Raw genomic sequence first — 12,652 nt, 5'->3', positions numbered from 1 at the left:
TGCTCAGAAATTATGCATTAAGATGCTCTCTACTCCCTAATCAGCATCAATACAGTTGAGGGTATGTCAGCATTTCCATAATGAGCCAGCTGCTCTTGAGTAGTTATGAAATGACTATATTAGTTCACATTGAAATAAAGCTTAACATATCCACTATGATAAAAAAATTGCTAATTTTAATTATAATACAGCATTAAATTAGGAGCATGCATGTAAATTCATACACATTGTAGTTGGGCATGTACACTTTTGTCAATAATCTTTTTCTTTATGCTGTTTTCCAAATGTAAGATTTATCTTTTCCTTAAGTCCATCTTATACAAATAAATGAAAGACCTGTGATTTTTGTCAGTGTGAGAACTCCCTCTGCCAGTGCCAAGTAACAATTCCTCTGTGACTTTGTTGATGAGTCTTTAAAAGTTGCTCTCAGATGTCAAATGACTTTCTGGGGATCATACAGCTAGCAGGTGACAGAGGGTTTGAGCCCAGGTTTTCTTTCCTGACCTCAAGTCTGATATATGAATTATTATCCCAAGTTACCTTTTACTACAAAACAAAACTTTTTCTCATTTTCTTTTCTCAGCCTTTGAACAGGCGTGATGAAGATGTCAACATGGGCAAAGCAAAAAATAAAGGTTAAGCATTTATTAGTCAAATTTAAACATACTCTTATTTTTTTCTACCAGTGAGTTTTGTATTAAGCACATCTAGATTATCTGGTGAATTCCATGAATTCACTTGTTTGCGTAATTTAAACCCTCATCACTTTAAATTTCCAGAAAGTTGAATTAGCTTTTTGCCTTCACATTATGTCACCTTCTGTAATACTTACTTCCCTTTGTGAAGTAGAATGACCAAGGCATACCTTCCAAAATACCTTCCAAAAGTATTAACTGGACACTTTACAGTGACAGGCACAGTTGTTGATTTTCTGTGACCAACCTGCTTTTTCAAATCAGTACACGAAGTGAACCAGACTTCTCTTTTTTAAATTGGACCAGTGATTTTATCAATATAGGGCACTACCAGTATGGAAACTCCCTCCACCAACACAGATCAATTCCTTCTGTGAAACTTAAGTATTTTAGAAAGGTGATTAAGGTACTAAGAAATTAAGTCATTTGCTCAGGGTCACACAACTAGTAAGTGTCAGAGGTGGTACTTGAAGCTAATACTTCTAAATTAAAGGCAGGTTCTCTCCTATATTTTCCTGCCTCTCCCTTGAATACATACATTAAAATACCACATGTTGTTAATCTGATTCATTTTCTGAATTGTGGTAGGTATTGTGGTAATATCACTGAATATAGATTCAAAGGACCTTAAATGTAATGCTAGTTTTTTTTTTCATTTTGTGCCTATGTGACCTTGGACAAGTTACAGAACTATCAGCCTCAGGCTCTTTATTCACAAAATTCTAGGAATGACTAAATCAAGGGTAGGGAACCAGCAGCCTTGAGGCCATTGATTCATTGATTCAGTCAAAGGGACACACTTGAAGACCTAGAAGGCCACAGTTTGGATTCAGTCAAAGGGCAACACTTGAGTCCCTAGAGGGCCACATGTGACCTCCAGGCTGCAGGTTTCCCACCCCTGGGTTAAATCATCTCTATAGTCCTTTCTGCTTCTAAATACTATGAGCCTATTAACATGATAGATTCTGAGTGGGACTTCATTATACTAAAATTTTATATTTTCTAGGTGGACTAGAAGCCTTAACTCTAATGATCAAAGTGTACCAGTTACTAATCGAGTCCAGGATTAATGAACATCCTTTTCAAAATAATTTAGGATCCATATATGCTATTCCTATTAGGGCTGGATTTTGATGTTCTCCTCTATAGCTAAGGACACTGCTAACCTCCTTTAAGAACAAAAAATGAAAAGAGAAATGTTCTCCAAATACACTAAAACAAGGGAATAACTCATTATAAAGAATATGATAAACCATATGATCAGAACACACATATCTTTGAAGATTAATGTACCAACATCAACAAGCATTTCTTTAACACTTAATGTATCATTTATGCTATCTAATGCTATTTTTTTGGACAGAGTTACTAAACTGGAAGAAGAAGGGAATGCTATAGCTATAGTTTACCTGGATTTTAGCAAAGAAGTTGATAAAGGATCTCATATCATTCTTTTGGTTAGGAAATGAATCAGATGATAATATATCTAGGGGGATTTGAAACTGGTTGAATGACCAATCTTGAAGAGTAGTCATTAACGCTTCAATGCATATTGTCAGGAAGGTTTCACTGGAGGGTCCCATTGTTCTCTCTTGACCCTATTTTGTTTTATTTTCCAGTGACTTGGATAAAGCAATAGCTGGCATATTTATCAAATTCTCAAATGATACAATGCTGAGAGGGAGGATGAACACATTCTGTGACATAGTGGATACCTGGCTACACCAGGAGTTAGGATGACCTAAATTAAAATCCTGTCTTAGACACTTATTAGATATGTGACTGGCCGAATCACTTAATCTCTGTCTGTTTCTTCATCTGTAAAATGGAGATTAAAATAGCATTGCCCCCTCAGGGTTGTTGTGAGGAACAAATGAGATAATATTTGTAAAGTGCTTTTTAAACCTTAAAACACTATATAAATATTACTTATTATTAGTTTTAATACTAGCATTATTAAAAGGTAGGATGGTTTCCACCAAAAATTTGAAACTCAATAGGAACAAAGTCTTAAGCCTGTGTTCAAAAAATCAACTTTACAAATATACAACGGGAGAAGGCATTGTTAGATAACTTTTTTCTGACAAAAAAATACAGATATAGAGACTTTAATGTACTATAACTTCAATATGAGTCAGTAGCATAATGTGGTAGCCCACCTTCTTCCCTCAAAAAAAAAAAGTTGAGGGTATCTTGGGCTGCATTAAGAGTAGAATAGTTTCTAGGAATAAGAAGGTGATAGTGTCTCTGTAGTTGGCCATAGACCACATCTACAATATTGTTTAGTTCTGAAGACTGTTCTAGAAAGGATATTGATCAGCTGCAAAAAACAACTGGCATATGGAAGATTCTTGAGTCTATGCCAATATGAAGATCAGTTGAAAGTTTCAGGGATGTTTAGTACTGAAAAGAGAAGACTCAATTGAAAGAAAATGTGGAGGGGGAAGCTGTGTTGAAGATTTTGAAGGGCTGTTACGTGGAAGGGAGATTGGATTTGTTCTACTTGGCCCCTGAGGTAAAAACCAGAACCAATATACAGAAGTTGAAAAAAGGAAAATTTAGACTTGATATCAGCAAAACTTACTAATAGTAAGTGTTTTGCGTCAAGAAGTGGTGGGTTATCCCTCAATGGAGATCTTTAAATTATAGCTAGGTAATGATGTGTATATTGTAGAGGCAATTCCTTTCAAGACTAGATATGGCTGGAGAGGGGGAAAGGGGGAGGGGAGTGTGGAATAGAGGGGAATCCCTTCCTACCATAAAATTCTGCAATTTTATGGTCTTGGGATTCTGCTAAGTTCTGGGAGAAAAGCAAAGACAAGTTTTAATCCTTCTGTGCTCATCAAGCTTACAGTATAGTGGTATGAAAGAATATGTACACAAATAATTATAACACACATTAAAATTCCTCTTCCATTCAGACTCAGTGTTAGACATCCCCAATAATATTGGTAAACAAGTTTGGTAAATACAGCAATCTGTTGACAAACATTTATTACATGCCAAGCATTTTGCTAGGTACTAGGGAGACAAAAACAACAATTAAAAAATCCTTGCCCTCAAGAAGCTCATCTTATATTGAGGGAAATAAGATATCTATTTATAATTAAATGCAAATATACGTAAAGTAAATACAAGCACTTCTGGGGATAGAAGTACTAGGCACTGAAGGATTACGAAACAACTCATTTGATATTTATAGTAAAAGAAGAATTCACCTGTGGACAATAAAGTTCTTCACATGCCCCTGTGTGTAGCTAACCTTCTACTAACAATATCAAATCCTGGAACTTTTACAGACTCTCCTAAGGGAAATCTATTTTCAGTCAAAAGTATTTGGCCTAGTTATTGACACAGGAAAATTCAAGTAGGAAAAGAATGCCTATAGTTCAGACTATAATATACAGCTGGATGGAGAACCCACAGAGCTGGTACATCAGAACATAATCTTGGACAAAGTGGGCACATTGAACAGTGAATTAGACCCAGAATTGAATTGAAGAATGGTCTCAAAGGACGTCAAGCTTCTCCCCAAAACAAGACCCATCTTTTAAAAATAGTGCTATGTTTCTAATGATCTTATGTGGCTATTATAATACTGTGAATATTCAAATGCAACAGACTCTAAACACGACTAAGGGCCACTCAAAAGCTAATGCTGAACATGAGAGAAGAATGTTGGGTGCAAGCAGATTGAAATATTATACAAAGGAAGAATCACACACAAGAAGTAGCATAAGTGATGTCGTCAGAATAATATTTAACCAATCAGTCTGTCAATCAACAAAGAGGTATTAAGTACCTACTAAGGTCTAAGCACTATGTTAAGCATTAGGATAAAAAGAAAGGCCAAAAAAAAAACAGTCACTGCTCTCAAGAAGCTCAGATTCTAATTGGGGAGAGAAGATGCAAACAATTAAGCAGAATCAAGATACATACATTATATTATATATATGTATGTATGTAAATATGTACATATATGTATTTTTATACACACATATATATACATATAATCAACAAAAAGATTGCACTATAATTAAAGGGTGTAGAAAAAAGACTTCCTATAAAAGAATTGGTTTTAGCTGGGACTTGAAGGAATCTAGGGAAGCCATGAGGCAGAGATAAGGAGGGAGAACATTTCAGGCATGGTGGGGAAGCCAGTGAAAAGAGCTCAGTCAGGAGATGGAATATCAGAAAAACAAAACAAAACAAACAAAAATGCCAGTCATATAATAAGGTCAAGGGACAACCAATGAATCATCCATTGGTTCTATCAGTATCCTCTGTAACCTTGGACAAATCATCTAACTGCTCTGAATTTATGCTCCTATGAATGAAGTGGCTATATCTTCTAATAGCACGTATTGCAACACATCTAGCCTTACCCATCCTATGAGTCTTTTTTTACCATGTCTTCCAGTAAATCCTCTATATGTGATTCACCTAATATAGGACCATAAATTTAAAGCTGGAAAGGGACCTCAGAGGTCACTGAGTCCAACCCCCTCCTTCTACGGATGAATAAGTAGGGCCAAGGGAAGGTGACTTGTCCAATGTCACCCAGCTGGGATTGCAACTAAGGTCCTCCAATTCCAAACTCTGTTCTCTTCCTACTGCATCATTCTGTCTCCTTGAAGATCACAGACTTATCTAATTGCAAATTAGCCTGTAAGTATATGAAGAGTACTGTGAGATGAAATGAGATTGAATTTTTCTGAGAGTCATCCCTGTTTCCTCACCTGTATCTTCTAGCCTATGTTAATCGCATTAAAAAAAACCTACTTTCTACATATATATACCTTGGGAGAATCAGTCTCCATAGGTATTTGCACACGAAGTGCTGTGTAAACACCTAAATAATCTACGTATGTATGTATATACACATGCACATAACACATATAGATACATACACGTGTGTGCATATATGAAATGAATGAAAATATATACAAAAAAGGAATGATGAAATGAAAAAATAAACACATATGTATCATGCAAATTGGTTTTCAACTGCTTTCACTCACTGTGCATTTTAAACATTATACTGTAAATAGCAGCAATCAAATGTAAAGAAACTATCTTTTTCCAAGTAATTTCTTTTCATATTAAGTTAATTAAGATTTGAAGCTGTAGACCAGAGGTGTCAAACTCATAGCCCACAGGTCCCAAACAGCAAAACTCCCAAGTATAGCCAAACAGATTTAAAGTGTAATTGGTCAACATTTAACAAAATAAACAAAAAGTACAATGGACCATAGATAATGTTAATTTGTGTTACCTAAGTCAATGTGGTTGCCTGCCTGGATCTGTTTCTATTTATTTCTGTTTTGCTATGGACAATTTTGCCATTCTGCAAATGTCAATCCTTCTTTGAGACCTCAAAACAATAATATATGTCCTGACACTATTCATGAAACTTGCTATTCAAAGGCAATGTTCACAGAATGTAAATTAACTAGACCCAAGACAATAAAACATGAACCTTTAATCTGGTTAGTTTGGAGGCAGTGAAACCAAGGCTTACATTTCCTAGCCAAACTAACTTGGGCTAACTGAATTTCACAGTTCATTTTAATTCACCATAATTACATAGATATCCTTCAACTGATGGATATGATAGCTGAAGATTTAGATTACAAGGAGAAAAAATATGAGCCATTCCAAAAATTTGCTATATTTTTCAACTGTAATTTCATTAAGAGTCATAAATATGTGGGTTTGTAGCAGGTTGGGGTGGGGGAGCAGTGAGGAAATGTGCCCTTCTTTTGAAATACCCTTTTGGGTTAGAGTAGGCTGCTAATTAATTCCTTTTTGTTTGAGAATGTAATTTTCAGCTTCACTCCTGAGAGTGTACTATTCTCTTTTTTTGAGAGGCAGGTGAAGGATTGAAGAGGAAGATGGGAGCCTCTAAGGAGAATTTGAGTAAAGAACATGGGATGGAAGACTGAGAAATAGGGTCAGACTTTCCTCATTCATTCCCAAGAAGTTCAGGGTGGATCTCTCTATGATGAATGTGCATCCAAACTTATGGCAATTAAAGGTCTCACAGTTCTGAAAGCACCTCTAGGTAACCACCTGAGAAAATGGCAGAGGAAAGGTTGTTGGGGGGTGGAAATCATCTTTTGACTTCCTTTTGTCGGCTTGGCCAGTTCCAGTATGATAAACTGAGCTATCGCTTGTCTTACTTACAAATATTCTTGTCTGAGGAGTAAACCAAGCTATCTCTTTCACAAAGCATTTCACAACTTTAGCACAACAAGCAATGATCATTTATCTGTTACTTACTTTTTGTATAGCACCTGGGTAAGTAAAAGCCTGGGATCTTTTATTTTCATCTGACAGTAGCTGCTTTGTTTCTTTGTTCTTGTCACCAGTGGGGCAAGAACTTTCATTAGTTGAATCTTATTCCTTTCTACTCTTACTGAGAAGTCTCAGCTTATGTCTAGTACCTGTTACTGAGATGCTTTTTTTCCTTTTTCATAAAGGTTTTGTTTTTTTGTTTTTGGCAGGGCAATTGGGGTTAAGTGACTTGCCCAAGGTCACACAGCTAGTACATGTGGCAAGTGTCTGAGGCCGGATTTGAACTCAGGTCCTCCTGACTCCAGGGCCGGTGCTCTACTCACTGCGCCACCTAGCTGCCCCTAAAGGTTTTTTTTTTATATGTCAAAAGGCCTACCTTAGTGACATGCTAGTCACACCAGAAAATAAATACCTACAATCCCTCACCCCTTTGTCAGTAGCAACATGGTTAAGCTGACCAGTCAACCCATATAGTTTTCCCAATTTAGGTAAAAATACTCCTCTCCTTTGGGTGAAGGGAAGATGAGTGGCAAGAATTTTCCTTTTTTTTTCTTTTTCTAAAATTGAGCAGTTCCCATTGGTCCACATAGCTTACAAATTATTTTCTGGCTAAGGGTTTCTCCCTCTAGGCCAGAGAAAATATAAAGCCATCCACATAGCTAAAAGACAAAGGGTTTTCCTGCCTCCCTAAGCTGAGACTACCACCTCTTACTAATTCTTACCTTTGAAGAAAAGTAGGTTACAATCTCATAAGAATGTAACATTCCTTTACCCCCCAAAAAAACCTTCAGTAAATCCCTCCTTCTCCACCTTCCACTACCCCCATCTCAAATACTTCTTCTCCCCCATCTCCCAAGCCACAGGTCTCTGCTGATATATAAACCTGATTAGATGGAAGCAATGGTTATGTTCTCCAACCCCTTTCTCCACTAACACATTATTTCTCAGTATTCAAAAAGTCATCAATGATGTGAAAAGAAAGATTAAAAACATCCTCTAAACTTAATTCCCTCCACCCCCCAAAATAAGGAGTTATCTGTGGGCACCAAAAAAAAACCAACAACATGGTATTTTGTGCCCTGAGTTACGTGTAGTAGGAAAACTTGGAAGATGGGAGAGGTGAGGTAGAAAAGGGCATGAAGACAGGGTTATGGGTTAAGGGATGCAGAAGTTATCTATAGGTCTAGTACACTTAATTTTTATACTGAAAGGGTTTTTCTCTTATATCATTGAGGATATAGGTACAGATGAGCACCTTTGTCATTGAATAAGGGTCATAACTGACAGAGGGATGGCAATCTTTAAAGTAGTTTTTCTTCTCCTGACCAACCATCCTTGGAACGCAGCTGCTGGTGTAATAGTTGGCCATGCCAGCAGAAAACTTGATGTTGCATGTCTCATGGAAACCTTAAGCATTGTCCAGACATTCTTTGGGGTATAGACATGATATTGATGTTATTTATTTAGTCTCTTGGTGGATTCTTTGATGTACTTTAGACCATTCTCATCTCTCATGGCCTTGGTATTTAAGTTAGTGTGTCAAACAGCTCCATTCCAGTTCCCAGGGAATGGCTTGGGATTGAAAGTTACAATCATTTCAAAATCTTTACACACCCAATGGACTATAAAGAAGGAAGTCTAGAGGTGATCTCCTATTTCAATCCCTTCACATGGTCCTACTTGGAACTTCCACTGAGCTGTCATTACCTCAGTTTTTGTCCCCCCAAGTTTGACTCTTGTATATAGGAAAGCACAATAATGAGTTTCCACTCTATCTCTTCCACAGGCTTTATTGGCTCCCACACCACAATAATATGGACCATAGGGCCCAGAAAAGCCATCGGAAAGTCAGGCAAAAAGGTGTCCATTTGTTCCTATAAAAGTGTATTCTTGCTCTGTGACAAACCAGGGTTTCTAATTGGACACCAGAGCCGTTAATCGTTCACAAGTATGCCTCAAATTTGTCTCGAAGGCTTGCGGTTATACTGGTAACTTCACAGAAATCCAGTTTGTTGGGGTCATTTTGAAAGGGCTCTCAGAATAGAGCAGGATGAATAAGGTACGTGTCACCACTGGAGTCTTCAGACTGAAAAGTGCTAAAGCCATAAAATCACATTCTGAGAGTTTATCAAAGCTCTTCAGTTCAGAGTCTAGGGTCAGGGTTTTATAACATAGTCCCTCACCAGTGCCCCTGATCCAGATATACATAGCCAGGACTTTGTTACCTTAAGGCAAGTTCAATTATTTGTTATTTTTGTTCAAGTGAGAATTGAATGACATGGCCATATTGGAAGCTGTCTCAGGCCTGGGAGGGTACAGAAAGGACAGGCCAAAGGTACAGGATGAATCTTTCCATGGCTGGCTGAACTGTTTGGAGGCTCTAGCAGGTGGCCATGGAAATGACACTTGTGGTAGCAGTGGCTGTAGCATAGACAGAGACTTCCATTCTCAGCTTCACCCACTGAGACATGTTAGCACAAGTTGTCAGCAGGTAAACATAACAAATCTGAGAGTTTTCAATTTATCAGAGTCTTGCTAATAAGTCGCCAGTTAAGACAGCTGCAAATGCTGTCTCCATGAAGGGAATTACCTAGGGTTACAGAATGTGTCAGTGATGGGAGGATAAATGAGATACTCCTAAATCCTAGTCCAACATTCTTTCTACTAGATCATTTTGAAACAGCTGTATTAATTATCAGAAAAGTCTAGGAATAGGATGTCTATGAAGATTTGTAACCTAAGGAGGTTAAAATGAGTAAATATTTAAAATTAGAAGACATTATTCAATGGATAATTTTATAAATGGCCCTATATGGCTTAGTCAGCTTTTTATAGTCCAGTATTTATGAAACAGTGAACTGAGCATAAAATAGCTATGAAATTCAACACAGTTTCAACAGTAATACTCTTACTTCATACTTTCTACCTCCCACTTTAGTATTTTCTGACAATTTTCTATATTTTTACCATCACCTACTTGACTGAAAGATATAGAAATTGTAAAAGCCTGCTGAGTTTGTTGTGGGCAGTGACTCTCAGTTTGTTGACTATTAAAACAAAAAGTTTTGATTCAGCAGAGCAAAACACCTTAATATCTTTTCTCCAATGCTCCAACAAGGTATGCCATATGTATATATCAAAAGCCTACAAGATTTCTTGAAAGATATAACAGCAGAGGTAACCTTGCTTGACAACCTTCAGATCATTAATATCAATCCAGATATTTCTGACACTGTTGTGGAAGTGATCTGGTTAAAAAAAAAAGTAGAAGAGATATTTTCTATAGACCACAGGTTCTTAGTCTTGTGTGTGTGTGTGTGTGTGTGTGTGAGAGAGAGAGAGAGAGAGAGAGAAAGAGAGAGAGAGAGAGAGAGAGAGAGAGAGAGAGAGAGAGAGAGAGAGAGAGAGAGAGAGATCTTTGGTTATTACTGAAGCCTATGAACCTCTGCTCATAATAATATTTTTAAATGCAAGAAATAAAGAATAACATTACATATGTAATATTGTTCATTCTGGCCTTACCCTCTCATGGTCAGTCTTGCTACATTTCCCCTCAAGGTTCCAGTGTGCCCTAAGAGATTTTGAGCATCTCTTCCATCCCACCAAATATGCTGTGATGAGTACCCCAATGCCATGTAACCACAATATGCGGTAGATTTTACAAAGGAATATTTACTTCAAAGATATAGCCAAACTTTTTCTCAGCAGCTTGGAGGTATGATTACCCTTATACTGCCTGGAGTGAGAAGTGAATTAGGCTCACAATTTGTCTCGATTCCTACATAGCACTGGCTCTACCGAGTTTACAACCAAAGTCTTCAGTCAGTGCTGACCCCTGGGCTGACTATAATATTTGATCTGGATTCCTGGATTCTGAGATATCTGCAGTTCGTGTTCTCAACCCAGATTGGAGACTCCATTCCTTCCTTGAATTATGAGAGTACTAGACATGTAGAACTTTGTAAAAAGCTAATAAATATGATTAGTTTTCTAAAACCTGAATTTGGCTAATTTGGGATTGATACAGAATACAATGAACCTGATTGTGAATCAGTAAAACAAGGATTTGTTTGGGTCCTTGTCTTTGGCTTTCTATGTGAATTTTAATTTTTTTATCTGTTTCTTCCTTTATGAAATTAGGATACTAATGGTCATCTACCTTTTTCTTGAAGGAGGCAATCTAGTGTCCATGACAACAAAACACAATAGAAACAAGTATAAAAACAGGAAAGTGAACAAAGACCTCATTTTTTTCTGAACTATTTTCTTAATTCTTAAAATACTTTTTTTAAGAAAAGAAGAATGGAAGTACAAGATGGGACTCTAGCCATTTTCCTGCCATGCCACTCAGGCAGCCATTATTGCTGTTGCTGCTGTCATCTCCACCTTCTGTCTGGACCTCTTCCTGTAGTTCCCACTAAAGGGCTGAGCTCTTTTAAGTGATGAGAGAGTTCAACATGTATGTCATAGACCTACCGCACAGTATTTTGGCTATCTTTCCATCATGCCACTACATATGCCACATGCCACTTCCTCATTTCCTTCTCACCTTGCTGTGGGAATACTAATCAAGTTAACACAATAATTCATCAAAATGGGGTGTTAATTGATTGCCTAATGACTACACTCAGGATCATTTTGACTTTCCGGAACAAAATATCTCTCTCTTCCAGGTGTTTTTTTTTCCTCTATCTTTCCTCTATTCTTTATTAAAGAAAGTGCCAAAATGTCCTTAGTAGAGGGTAGACACCTATCACCCTCCTAGAAGATGTTTTTGTTTGTTCATGTTTGTATCCCCCGTGCTTAGTATAATAGTTCCAGAAGCATCGTATTTCATGAGTGCTTTGCCATTCGTTCATTAATTCAATAATTTTACTGTTTTTGTTCTTCAGTCATTTCTAGTCCTGTCTGACTCTTCATGAACCCATTTGGGATTTTCTTGGCAAAAATACTGGAATGGTTTGCCATTTCCTTCTCCAGCTCATTTTATAGATGAGGAAACTGAGGCAAACAGAGTTAAGTGACTTGCCTAGGATCACATAACCAGTAAGTGTCCGAGGCCAAATTTGAATGCAGAAAAATGAGTCTTCTGACTCCAAACCCCACACTCTATCCACTGTACCACGTAGCTGCCCCTATAGTATGCACTGAAAGCCATATTGATTTCCACATCATGGCATCTGCTAATTTCATGGGTCTTTTAAAAATTCTTATTAAAATGCACATTCAGAAGATATTCAAAATTGTCTCTTGAAAACTCCCTAAATTATTATAGTACATTGTGACTGATTTTGAGCTATGATACATATATGTAGGAAAACATAGCAGTTCTACTTTGAAAATGTCTTAGAAACAAATAATATAACATCTTGGTCTCTCAAATTTTAAATCACTTTAGAAGAAAGGAGCACCTAGATCAGACCTAGCAGAAGAAATCCATAAGTTGGTGCTTGCCTATTCTGAGCAGGAGCCCAGGGTATGTGACAAAGCTTCACAGTTATATATCAGCTGTCATCATTCTTGCAGAGGTCTGTGGATTTCATCTTTGCAATATTTCTCAAATACTCCTTCTGATGTTGCTGCCACTCTGGTACTCATCCACTCATTCTTGGACTATTGCAATAGTTTGCTGGTGGGCCTGCCTGTCTTAAGTTTCTCTC

The 12,652-nt window shown here is 37.2% G+C and overlaps 1 pseudogene; it reads right to left on the bottom strand.

Annotated features, from left to right (window-relative positions):
• Positions 1-8,184: 8,184 nt before the first annotated feature.
• LOC118834255 lies at positions 8,185-9,284 on the bottom strand (annotated as a pseudogene).
• Between the last annotated feature and the right edge of the window lie 3,368 nt (positions 9,285-12,652).

Source organism: Trichosurus vulpecula, chromosome 1 (assembly GCF_011100635.1).
Source record: "Trichosurus vulpecula isolate mTriVul1 chromosome 1, mTriVul1.pri, whole genome shotgun sequence".
Classification (NCBI taxonomy): domain Eukaryota; kingdom Metazoa; phylum Chordata; class Mammalia; order Diprotodontia; family Phalangeridae; genus Trichosurus; species Trichosurus vulpecula.
The sequence above is the reverse complement of the archived record's forward strand: the minus strand, read 5'-3'. Positions and strand labels throughout refer to the sequence as shown.